The sequence below is a fragment of the Mandrillus leucophaeus genome, unplaced genomic scaffold (assembly GCF_000951045.1).
Source record: "Mandrillus leucophaeus isolate KB7577 unplaced genomic scaffold, Mleu.le_1.0 Scaffold866, whole genome shotgun sequence".
Taxonomy (NCBI): domain Eukaryota; kingdom Metazoa; phylum Chordata; class Mammalia; order Primates; family Cercopithecidae; genus Mandrillus; species Mandrillus leucophaeus.
The window spans coordinates 774,326-788,141 of NW_012109430.1; positions in this window are offsets into that span (position 1 = coordinate 774,326).

Genomic DNA, 13,816 nt, shown 5'->3' on the forward strand with positions numbered 1-13,816 from the left:
ACTAGAGAAAGCGACCCTTTAAAATCAGTGAGACTGTAATGTGGAGAATGTTTAGAGGGAGAAAGAAAGCTCAGAGATCAGGCAGTTTCGAGTAGCATGGTAGTAGTGGAGATGGAGACAAGTAGGTAGATTTGAGATTTTTTATGCACAATCTAGAGAATTTGAGCAACATTTGCATGAACAGTAATGAAAAGTTAAATGCAAGAAAGAATCACAGTTCATTGTATAGGACCCGGGGGAGGGGGGGGTTGCACGTGCCATTTACCGAGAGAAAAAGACTGAGAGAAGATTTTGGGTGGCGGAGGTGGTGTGGTCTATTTTGTAACTTACAAAATAAATTACAAAATAGATAATTCATAATAGAAGAAATTCAAAAGACCAATAAAATAAGATTAAGTTCAACTTTAGTTTTCATCAAAGAAATGTATTTTTAAACAAACAAAATGTTTAACTTTTTAAATTAACAAATTACTGATGAGAGTGGTGAAATGAACACTTTCCTATCCTGCCAATGTTTTATAAACTTTTAACTTTTCTAATTAGCAATATGGAAACATATGGCCTAGTAATTCTACTTCTTTTCTTTTTCTTTATTTCTTTTTCTTTTTCTTTTTTTTTTTTTTTTAATTTGTTATGTGAGACAGGGAGACAGGGTCTCACTCTCTTGCTCAGGATGGAATGCAGTGGAGGAATCTCAACTTACTGCAACATTGAACTCCTGGGCTCAATCCTCCCACCTCAGCCTTCTTAGTACCTAAGGTTACAGACAGGTGCCACGTCACCTAGCTAATTTTTGTTTTTTATTTTATTTTTTGGTGGATACAGAGTTTTGTCATGTTGCCCAAGCTGATCTTGAACTCCTGGGCTCAAGCAATCATGGGATGATAGGTGTGAGCTACCACACCCAGCCTAATTTCATTTCTAGGAATGTATACTGAAGAACTAATTAGTGATTTGCACTAATATCTATGTATAAGAAAGGCAATCACAGTCTTATATATAATAGTAAAAATTATAGCCAATTACTCATTTTCATCATGTAAATTTAAAAAAAAAGAATGTTAAATAAATTAATGGACTAACATAGATAAGCATCTATGTAGTTATTATCAATCATCGTTTTAAAAGCATACTTTGAAAGGCAATTTTGGTTTACATCAATGGAAAGTGCTTTGAAGTTAGCACAACTATCTGCACCAAGCCTCCTTCTAAAATAACTGAACAATTACATTCACATAAAAATAAGCAATAGAAATATATCAAGATAAAGTTCCATACAAAGACACAATAAGAACAATAAGAAGGAATGGCATAAAATTGTTGAAGATAATGCAAGTATGCTATAATGACACACTTTAAAAAATCAAAATTACCAGGACCTGTCGGGGCTGGGGGACAAGGGGAGGGAGAGCATTAAAACAAATACCTAATGCATGCAGGGCTTAAAACCTAGATGACGGGTTGATAGGTGCAGCAAACCACCATGGCACATGTATACCTATGTAACAAACCTGCACATTCACCACATGTATCCCAGAACTTAAAGTAAAATAAAACAAATGTGCATATATATGTATATATATTTGAGATGGCGTCTTGCTCTGTCGCCCAGGCTGAAGTGCTGGAGTGCCCTGGCATCATCTTTGCTCGCTTCTACCTCACGCCTCCGGATTCAAGCAATTCTCCTATCTTGACCTTCCGAGTATCTGGGACTACCAGGCACATACCACCACGCCCGGCTAATTTTCTTGTATTTTTACTAGAGACGGGGTTTTACCACGTTGGCTAGGCTGGTGTGGGACTTCTGACCTCAAGTGATCCCCCCAGCCCCACCTCCCAAAGTGCTGGGATTACAGGTGTGAGGCACTGTGCCCAGCCCCATCTTACTAATATTTATATTTTGTGGGCATACATTTCAGTGTAGATCAATGGAGGGCTCTTTGAAGTTAGCAAAGCTCTCTGGATCAAGTACCATTCTTAAAATAAAGATAAGCCAGACTCACATAAAAATATATAACAGAAATATATCAAAATAAAACACCATATGAAGTTGCAATAAGAAAAATAAAAAGGAGTATCATGACATTTTTAAAGGCATGTTATTTTTATTTATGTGGACTTCCAAAAAAACATGAAAAACTGTTACATACTCTTTCAAAATAACTGAAAAGACATTAAGAAAATGATTCAAACTTTAGAGAACAAAATAAACACAAATTGGTAAACTCAGAAATCAGTAACAGATGTTACAGAAAATTAGAAATATTAGAAAAAAGTTATTTTAGCAATGAAGACTAAGCTGGTAGAAATAGAAGAGTAAATAAAGCAATAAGACATACCTTAAGACAATTAGAAGAAAAAATGATTCTTTTTTAAATCAAAAGGAAATGAGAAAAGAGATCAAAAGAATGTAAAGGAAAGAGACAAATCGCCAAGTTAAGCAAATAAATCCAACATATGAATATAGGAGTACCTGAAGACCAGAACCAAAACAAAACAAAAAAAAACAAGCAACATTAAAAACAATAACTCAAATATTATTCTTGAAATAAATAAACAGATTTGAAACTATATACTGGAAAAGATAACTTTGTACTTGAAAATATTAATCTACGAAGTCCAAAAACAAAACAAATTATTTTAAAGATACTGGACTTAAAAAAAGAAAACTTTTTCATGGGTATTTAAGCTGAATAATTGAGACTTGTAAGTAAAATAAAATTAGATTATCTTTAGAACCTTTAATAACAACTTTGTAAACCCCAAGAAAACAGTAACAGTAACATATAAGCATAGTCAAAGGAAACAAAATGCAAACTAAAGACTTTTTTTTTTTTTTTTTGATGTAGCAAAATGTATCTCTAATATAGAGGGCAAGGCAAAAGGTTATCCAAATGGTAGACCTCAGGGAATATTTTCCCCTTGATCTTTACTAAAGAATCTACTACAGGATCAACTTTAGACAAACAAAATTATTAGAGAGACTTCTACATAATAACTAGTGTTGAACATTAAATACATCAGTTTTATAAAACTAGGAATACAGAAATATTAAAAGAAATAGATTATAATATGTAACAATATGATCTGGCAATGTAGGTATATTTATAAACCTTACAAATGGGGAGAGAATGAGGAGAGCATGCACAAAATTCTTTTAACTATTCAATAATCATATTTTGCAGTAGTAGATTTGTATTGTGATTCTGAGACTATTCTATGTCTAAAATGATATAAAGTAGTTGGTATAAAACAATAGACATAGAATACTCTAATTCTACTATATCCAGTGTCCTTGACAACCAGAATTCTTAGTGGGGAAGACAGGGGATAATGTTCTTATATAGAAGAGATGAAGTACAACTCTCTAGTCTTGAATTAGAACTGCAACTTTCCAGGTATCTTAGTTTTAAAAAGATGTATATGTAATGTAAATATTTGTTCTCCCAACCAAAGGCCTAGAAGCAATGTCTGATGACCAGCCCAGTAGCAATGAACATCTATAATTTCCAGATACCGGTCTTGAAAGAGTGAAACGTTTTTCTTGTTAGGATATTTTGTTTTTCTTCTTGATGACAAGACTTGACATTTATAAGCAACTTCCTCTCTTTCCTTCCTTCTTTTCCCTTCCCTCCCCTCACCTCTCCTTTCCTCTGTCCCTCCCTAACTTCCTTCCTTCCTTCCTTCCTTCCTTCCTTCCTTCCTTTATTCCTTCCTTCCTTTCTTCTTTCCTCTTCCTTTTTCTCTCCCTCATGCTTTCTCTTATCACTCTTTCTCTCTTCCTCTCTCTTTTTTCTCTCTTTCTTTCCGTCTTAGAGAAAGCTTAACAAAGTTTAAACAGCTTAGAATTCTGAATAGACAAATTGTTTTTCTCTTCTTTCCTCTAGACAATCATTTTGAAAAGATGTCTGTCTAAAAAACAAATTCTTTCAAAAATTGACAAATAAGTATTTTTGCCTGCATTGTTGCCAAATTGCTAGAAATAAATAACATTTATTTGTTTAAATTTAATAAATGTAACACAAAACAGGCATTTGAAATAAATTATTTGGTAAAAGGGAAGTCTATGGACTAATTAAAATAATGTTGACAAAATGAAACATTAAGAAATATTACTTCAAAGGAATTTTTAAATATTGCATAAATATACCACGTTTTATTCATTATTTATTTATTTAGTATTCAGGGGGGTACAGGTTTGTTATGTGGGTATGTTGTGTGGTGTTGAGGTTTGGGATACAAATGGTCCCATCATTCATGTAGTGAGCATAGTACTCAATGGTTTTTCAGTCCATACCCCCGCTTCCTTCCCCCTCTAGTAGCTCCCAATGTCTACACATTTTTATGTCCATGTGTATTTAGTGTTTAACTCCCACTTATAAGTGAGAACATACAGTATTTGGTTTCCTGTTCTTGTGTTAATTTGCTTAGGATAATGGCCTCCAGCTTCATTCATGTTGCTGCAGAGGATATGATTTCATTCTTTTTTATAGCTACATAGTATTACATGGTGTATATGTAACACACTTTCTTTATCTAATCCACCATTGATGGGCAGGTTGATTTCATGTCTCTGCTATTGTGAATAGCATTGTAATGAAAATACAAGAACATACAAGTGCATATGTCTTTTTGGTAGAATGATTTATTTTCCTTTGGTGTGTACCCAGTAGTGGGATTGCTGGGTCGAATGATAGTTCTGTTTTAAGTTCTTTTGGGCATCTCCACACTGCTTTCCACAGTGGCTGAACTGATTTATATTCCCACTAACAGTACATAAGTGTTCCCTTTTGTCTGCAGCCTCACCAGCATCTGTTGATTTTTGACTTTTTAATAATCACCATTCTGATTGGTGTGACATGGTATCTCATCGTGGCTTTGATTTTCATTTCTCAGACAAGTAGTGATACTGACCATTTTGTCATGGTTGTTGTCCATTTGCATGCCTTCTTTTGAGAAGTATCTTTTCATGTCATTTGTCCATTATTTAATTGGATTATTTGGTTTTTGCTTCTTTATTTTATTGAGTTCCTTGTAGATTCTGAATATTAGATGTTTGCCAGGTGCATAGTTTATGAATTTTTTTCCATTCTGTAGGCTGTTTACTTTGTTGATAATTTCTTTTGCTGTGCAGAGGCTCTTCAGTTTTACTAGGTCCCACATATCAATTTTTGTTTCTTTTGCAGTTGTTTTTGGGAAATTAGCCATAAATTATTTGCCAAAGTCAATGTCAAGAAGGGTATTTCTTAGTTTTCTTCTAATATTTTTATAGCTTGAGGTCTTACACTCAAATTTTTAATCCATATTGAATTGCTTTTATATATATAGTGAAATGTGGAAGTACAGTTTTATTCTCCTGTCTATGGCTAGCCACTCATTCTAGCACCATTTATTGAACAGAGAGTCCTTTCTCCATTGCTTATTTTTGTTGACTTTGTTGAAAATCAGATTTTTTTTTTTGTAGGTGTGCTGCTTTATTTCTGGCTGCTCTACTACATCCCAATGGGCTATGTGTTCTGTTTTTCTATGAGTACTGGGCTGTTTTGATTACTGTGGCCTTATACTATTATTGTTTGAAGTCAAGTAATGTGATGCCTCTCGCTTTGTTCTTTTTGCTTAAGATTCCATTAGCTATTTGGACTCTTTTTTGGTTCCATATGAATTTTAGAATAGTTTTTTCTTCTTATGTAAAAGAAAATGGCACTGATGTTTTAGTCGGGATCACATTGGATCTGTAAATTGCTTTGAGAAGTATGGCAATTTTAACAACATTGATTCCTCCAATCTGCGAGCATGAAATGTTTTTCTATTTACTTGTATCATCTGTGATTTCTTTCAGCAATGTTTTGTAGTTCTCTTTGGAGAGATCATTCACTTCCTTGGATAGACGTATTTCTTTGCTTTGAGGATTCTGAAAACAGACCCCCAATCTCTTTGGGCTTGTAAGGATTTTGCAGAGAAGTCTCCTGCTAGCCTGATGAGGTTCCCTTTTTAAGTGACTTGACCTTTTTCTCTAGCTGCAATTAAGAGTTTTTCTTTCTGTTGACCTTGGTGAATCTAATGGCTATGTGCCTTGGGGATGGTCATCTTGTGGAGTGTCTCACAGGGGTTCTCTGTGTTTCTTGAATTTGCATGTCCACCTCTAGAGCAAGATTGGGAAATTTTTCATGGATTATGTCCTCAAATATGTTTTCCAAGTTGTTTACTCTCTTTCTTTCCCTCTCAGGAATGCCAATAAGTTATAGATTTGGTCTCTTAACGTAATTTCATATTTCTTGAAGGTTTTGTTCATTTTTTGAAATTCTTTTTTAATATTCTGTCTGACTGCTGAGGTGATTTGAAGAACTGGTCTTTGAGCTCTAAGTCTCTCTCTTTGGCTTGGTTTATTTTGCTGTTAATGTTTCTGACTGCATTATGAAATTTTTGTAGCAAATTCTTCTTTCTAGGAGTTCGTTTTGGTTCTTTCTTAAAATGGCTATTTTATCTTTCAACTCTTGCATCATTTTACTGGGTTCCTTGAATTGGGTTTCAACTTTCTCCTGGATCTTGAAACACTTCTTACTATCCAGATTCTGAATTCTATGTCTGTCATTTCAGTCTGGTTAACAATCATTGCTTGTGGGGGCTGGTGTGTTTGTTTGGAGGTAAGGAGCCATTCTGGCCTTTTGGATGGCCAGAATTATTGCACTGATTCTTTCTCATCTGAGAGGGCTAGTGTTCTTTTAACTGTGACGTAAGATGAGTATAGTCAGCTGACTTCATTTCCAGGTGCTTTCAAATGGCTAAGTTCTGTACAAGATTTTAATTTGTGGCTGATTTTTTGCCTTAAGTTTCACAGGTGCTGTATGCTGGCAAAATATTTTGGGTGTTGTAATTTTGGCTGGAATTCATTAGATGGAAATTAAGAGTGATGACTGGCAGATAGACTTTACTTAGTTGTGTGGCTCTTTTGTATTTCAGCATGTTCTCAGTAGTGCTCTGTGGTCAGCTGGAGAGAGATGATCCTCTCGCCAGTTCTCCTGCGTCTTAGGAGAGACTCCTCCAATCACTGGCACTGCACCTGTCTTTCTTTTGTTAGGTATTTCACACCCACAGGGTTCCCTTAGGCAGAGGTTATAGCTGGTAGACAGGCCACACCCTTCTTGGACCAACTCTGTGGAGGGAGGTATGCCCTGCTCCCCTGCCAGCTCATGAATCCAGGTATCTCACCCCTCTCAGTATTCAGAGAGTGCAGGTTTCTCCCCTACTTGGGCTGCACCCATGCTGGTGAGTCTTGCCTAGCTAAGAGCAGCAAATGTGGGAGGAATAGCACAGATCACCATCCATGTGTTTCCTGGGGTAACACAGAGTTATGCCTGGCTGCATAGTTCAGGCAGTGGTGGCACCACTGTGCTAGAGAAAGGAGCCAACCCTTGTCTGGCAAGAAGGAGTGAAGCAGTCTGACTGTTCCCCAGAACCTTGACCACAGCCTCTGTTGGTGTCATGGAAGCTTATGCTGAGCTGCTCGTGGATCCAAGGCCTGTGGAGTTCCTTCCAGTCTTGAGTGGTACCTCTGCAAAAACTCTGGTTGACTCCCTTTATCAATTTGGAGGCCTGGGGACCAAGGAGTCAGGGAGGTTCTCCCTTTCCCAATATTACACAGGTCTCTGTGGGAAATGTGGATCCCCTGGGGACTCTTATTCTCTCCCCCTTTCCCCATCTCAGGGAGCTTCTCCTGGCTTTGCACTGGTCCCAGGTGGGCTGCTGTTTACTTTCACTCTTCTCTCTTCTCCATGTGTCTCCCCACTCACTTAAAGGATGCTGACATGATTTCTCAGATGATTCACTTGAAAAGTCAGTATTTACTCACCACTTCATTTCCTTACTGGGAGAGAAGCACATACTAGCTGCTTCTTGAACCCTCTTAACCAGAGGAATATTTTCTATACAAAACATTATTCACAAAAGTTCTTTAGCTTTATCAAATGCTGGTTTTGCTATTTTGAAGAAAATATTATTGATCTGTTCTAAGGCTTTCTGAAGAATAAAAATGATTTTTTGTTTGTTTGTTTTGACTTCTCAAGTGACTTCTTGTCTTAGTCCACTTGTGCTGCTACACCAGAACACCTGAGGCTGAGTAACTTGAAAAGAACAGGAATATTTCTCACAGTTTTGAAGGTTGGGAAGTGCAAAATCAAGGCACCAACATTTGTTATCTTTTGAGCCTTCTTGTGCATCCTACCGTGGTGAATCTGGTAAGGCAAGAGAAGTCAAATGCTTAGTAAAGTCTCTTTTATAAGTCCTTAATCCTGTTCATGAAAGAGAAGCACTTCTGGCCTAATCTAAGCTCTTAAAACATCTACCTCTTTAGTATAATATCACATTGGAAACACCTGAATTTGGAAGGCACTACATTTAAACGACACACCTCTAAACATAGGTCAGATTTTCATTTTATTCTTTCTTAACACAGTTTCTAATTCTCTTTTTTGATTCTCTTAGCCATTGACTGATTTCCACTTTCAGGCATTATATGCCTACTAACCATTGCCTACTTTAGTTGAAAGCCTTCATAGAATTGTCAGTGAATATGTCCTTAGCTTTTACCCCTCCTAGGTTCATTTGCAGCTGTTCCAAAAATTCTGAATTTTTTAAACTTCAATATCATTATGTATTGTTGAAGAAACTGATGCATTCCCTGAAAACACATGTAGAATTTACAGGTTTTTTGTTTGTTTGTTTTTGTTTTACTTTAAATTCTGGGATACATATGCAGAATCTGCAGGTTTGTTACATAGTTATACATACGTCATGGTGGTTTGCTGCACCTATCAACCTATCACCTAGGTTTTAAGCCCCACATGCATTAGCTACTTGTCCTAATGCTCTCCCTCCCCTCAATGCCCCCCACTCCCCAACAGGCCCTGGTGTGTGTTGTTCCCCTCCCTGTGTCTGTGTGTTCTCATTGCTTAAATCCCACTTATGAGTGAGAACATGAAGTTTTGTTTTTTTATTCCTGCGTTAGTTTGCTGAGAATGATGGCTTCCAGCTTCATCTATGTCCCTGCAAAAAAACATGATCTCATTCCTTTTTGTGGCTGTGTAGTATTCCACGGTGTATATGTACTACATTTTTTTTTTTTTTCAGTCTATCATTGATGGACATTTGGGTTGGTTTCATGTCTTTACTATTGTGAATAGTGTTGCAATAAACATACATGGGCATACATCTTTATAATAGAATCATTTCTATTCCTTTTGGTATATACCCAGTAATGGGATTGCTGGGTCAAATGCTATTTCTGGTTCTAGATATTTATTTTATTAAATTAATCTTCAGTGAAAAGTATCAACTCTTTTAAAAATAAATGTAAGTATTTAAAGACAATACTACAATAAAATAATAATAATGATAATGCTTCAAATCCATCTTCTGTGGTTAAAATTTTTTTGTTGCCTCCAGAATGCATGTTGAAATTTAATCCTTAATGCAGCAGTGTTAGAAGGTATGGCATTTGGGAGGTAATTAAGGCATGAGGGCTCCACCTTTGTGAATGGGATTAGTCATACTTCAAAGAAAGCGTGATAGAGTGAGTTCATCTCTTTTTGTACTTCAGCCTTTTGCCATGTGAGGGCACAGTGTTCCTCCCCTCCAGAGGGCAACGTGTACAAAACACCATCATGGAAGCAGAAAGTAGCCTTCACCAGACACAAAATCTGCTAGTGCCTTAATCTTGGACTTCAGACCTGAAGAACTGTGGGAAAATAAATGTATGTTCTTCATGAATTATCCAACTGTGGTATTCTGTTACAGTGGCACAAACAGACTAAGACATTATTCTATGGGCTATATGGGTGTGTATTAATAACCCAACATCCTCAATATTTTTATCCATGAGAATGGTCATTTTGTAACATTTTCCACTAGCAATCAAGTCATTCTATGCTACGAAGCCCAGGATTTTATGGAATTTCCCACTGAAAATAATTGTTTCTGGGAATACCAGGGGAGAGGGTTCACATTCTACAGATCCATCCTGGTCATCGCTTGTCAAGTCAGCCAGTCAGCTCACTTTGGATCACTCCAGCAGTTATTATAAATAATCTTGTTTCTTTACAATAGCTTCTCCAGGTATAGGTATAAACAGAATATTTCTTAATTTCCCAAAACACAAGAATATACCATTTGCCTAAACCTCAGTGAAATCTTGGCAATAACAAAAGGAAATTACAATGTGAAAAACAAAAACTTCAAATTAGGAACTGGGTTTCTTAGTCTGTTTGGGCTGCTATAACAAAAATACCATAAACTGGGTGGTTTGTAAACAGCAAACACTTATTTCTCATAATTCTGGAAGCTGACAAGTTCTAATGAGGGCCCACTCATCACAGATCGTGCTGTCTGCTATGCCTTCACATGGTGAAAGAGGTAAACAAGCCTCCTCAGGCCTCGTTTATAAAGGCGCTAATTCTATTCATGACTGCTCCATCCTTAGGACCTAATCACTTCCCAAAGATCCCACTTCCTAATACTGTGGCATTAGGGATCAGGTTTCAAAGCATGAATTGGTGTGGGGCAGTGGGAAGGCAAACACTCAGACCACAGCACTGAGCACAACTTTTAGAGACTAACACTAAAACCTTTCTCAAAAGATGCTATCTCCTTAATCTGTCATTTGTCAGCAGTCAAACTACGTCTCTCTAACCAAACTGTCTTTGCCCGTAGATAACCTCTCTCCAATTTTCTCTATCCCAGTGAGAATTCATCAGTTATAAAATAAATTCCGCTCTAACAGTAAACTCCCAAATAACTAATTAATTAATCAAGGTATAGTTCATTTCTCTCATGCAAAAACATTCAGGATGCAGCTTTTCAGAACTGGAATGGGGACTCAGAGGTCGTGTTTTGCTCCTCTGCTATTTTAAATATGCTCCCTTATGGTTCCAAGTTGGATATTTAAACTCCAGTGGCCACTTTCCTAGTCCACACAGAAGGATGGAGAAAAAGGCCTACTCATTCCTTTGGATGAAGATTTTCTTTGGTAGGGCTATGCAACTTGCCTGCTTACACCTCATTGGTCAGAACTTATTTGAAATGACCCCTTTAACTGCAGGCCATGTGCCTTTCTACATAAATTTCAAGTTGTTTTACTGAAGAGAAGGAAGAAGAATGTTTAGTAGGCCATAAAAAGTATCTTTCAAAGGTAGGATAAAATCAAAATATGTTTCAAATTTGTCTCAAGCCTCTGGCCCACCTCTCCATTATTGTAATCTTATTATAGTCTGAGATACAATGATGACCCCAGGAAAGAAAGATTTCAACATTATTATACAGAAAATTATAGCTCCTCATAATCTCAAATCTTCCATTCATAGTGAGATTTTTTTGTTTCTTTTTTTCTTTTTTGAGATAGCATCTCACTCTGTCACTCAGGCTGTAGTGCAGTGGCACAAACACAGCTCACTGCAGCCTCAACCGCTCGGACTTAAGTGATCCTCCCACCTCACCTCCCAAGTAGCTGGGACCACAGACATGCACCACGACATTTGGCTAATTTATGATGATGATTATTATTATTCACAGAGATGGGATTTTGCCATATTGTCCAAGCTGGTTACAAACTCCTGGGCTCAAACTCTTTTCCTGCCTCAGCCTCCTAAAATACTAGGATTATAAGCATGAACCACCATGCCTGGCCCATAGTAAGATTTTTATCTGTACATACAAAGAGGTTCATTGAGAGTTGAACCAAACAAAAGAATTGCCTGTCTCCAAAGACAAAATATTTTTTCTCTTTCAAATTTAATAGAGCAAATATGTTGACATCTATCAAAATAGTGTGTGTTTGTATATATATATACATATGTATACAAATGAATGTGTTTATATAATATGAATATACATATATATCTATGTGTATATGAGACAATGAGGATATGCAAATATAATTGTTATGCTCCCTGACTGGTGAGATTATGTGTACATTTTAAGAGTTTTATATTTGTAAAGTTTCCTGTGATGAACTTTTATAAATTATAGTAAGAAAAATTATGCTTACAAATCTATATATTGATGTTTAATATATATGTGTTAATGGAATATTTCTGGTTCAGAAAAAGATATCCAGTCGACTAATGGGAACTGTAAATTGTAGGTTTCTGATGAGCAAACAATCATAACTGTAAGTAACAGCAGGGCGGGATTCCTAAATTTTATTTAAAAGTAAAGGATTTACCCTCATTAGTATGCTCGTTTAATAAACCTGCAGCTTAGAGACTTCTTAATTAAGTATCTCCTGGGTGTACTGGGCTCTGTAAGTTAACAAAATATGGAATTCTCCTTTTCTGTATTACATGTTGTTAATGCTAAGATATGTACATTGCAGTGTCTTTGCAAATTTATTTTCAATCTTTTTATAATTGTGTTTCTTTTTTCTGTGAAACAATCTTGCTTTAGAAGATAAAGTAAGATAAATGTGTATTTGCATGTTAATATAGATGTATACTTATGTGCATATATAGTACATATCATCCATACATAAAATATATAAACTTTTATATATACGTGTATGTGATTATATATTTATACACATGTATATGTGTTTGTGTGTGTATTCATATAATCTTTAACATTCCTGTGTTTTCCTTCCATGTTTTTCCAAAACCTCATTGAATCCTAATTAAATATGATAGGGATGCTGAAATGGCTGTTGACACGATCATGTCAGTCAGAATATTTAGTTAATGGCTGAGAATAGAACCTCGCAGAAGCCATGGTCTATGTGGTTGCTTGCCTCCACTCAAGTGTGACACTGCAAACATTAAACATTCAGTGTGTCATGGCCACTGAACAATCAGAATAGACATCTATTCAATCAGAGCAAACATCCAACCCTCTTGTATCCTCGCTAAATATCAAACCTTCTCCTAAAGTGTTTGGTTTACATGGTACAAGTCTGATAATTTTTTTTTTTTACAAAGTTTGGAGTGGTTTTTAACAGTGAAATATAAATTTTGAAGTATTTCTTATCCCATGAGTGACTGAGCCAATGGACAATTAATATCTAGTCTTTCTCTTTACATTCATTCACAGACTGTCCCTAGACATTAACATGAGCTATGTGAGGAATGGGGCAAAAGGAAAACCAGGAAATTCATAGACTTCCAAGCTTATGAAGCTAGTCACACAATAATCAGAAAGTTCTTTTGCTGTTTTGTTTATTTGTTTGTTTTTCCTCTTCCACAGATTTCTTGGCTGGGATTGAATAACCCGAGGAGTATGTTGCAGAATCATTTCTAGGGGCAAATGGAGGCCAAATTGGCAAACATCATGATGACCTATATGGTATTGCCTAACAGAATCTTGGTCATTTCTATTTTAAAAATTTCTTTTGTCTGTAATTTAATCTTTTTAGAACTGTAACCATAGCAGGAGTGAAATTAGTGCTAGGGGCTTGTGAATCAATATTAATAGGTATGTCAGTTATAGACTTTACTTTTTTCTTTCACTTAAAATTAGCATATGGTTATTATAAAATGTAACAAAAATCATCAGGATATAAATAATAATTTTAGTATGTTTATAGGTTTCTTTTAATTTCAAGTGATCAGAAAGTTAGAGGCAAATTGTGCCATCCCAAGAATGGCTTCTTTGTTTAACAGGATTAAACAAAGAAGGAAATGGATTGGATCACATAATTTAAAAGTCTGCAGGAAAGACCTGGCTTCACACATAGCTTGATCTGGGGGCACAAAAAGAGTCACAAACAATGTTTCTTTTCACATTTCTACCCTGCTCTCTGGAGTATTGGCTCAATTATCAGCTAGCTTCTCTCCTT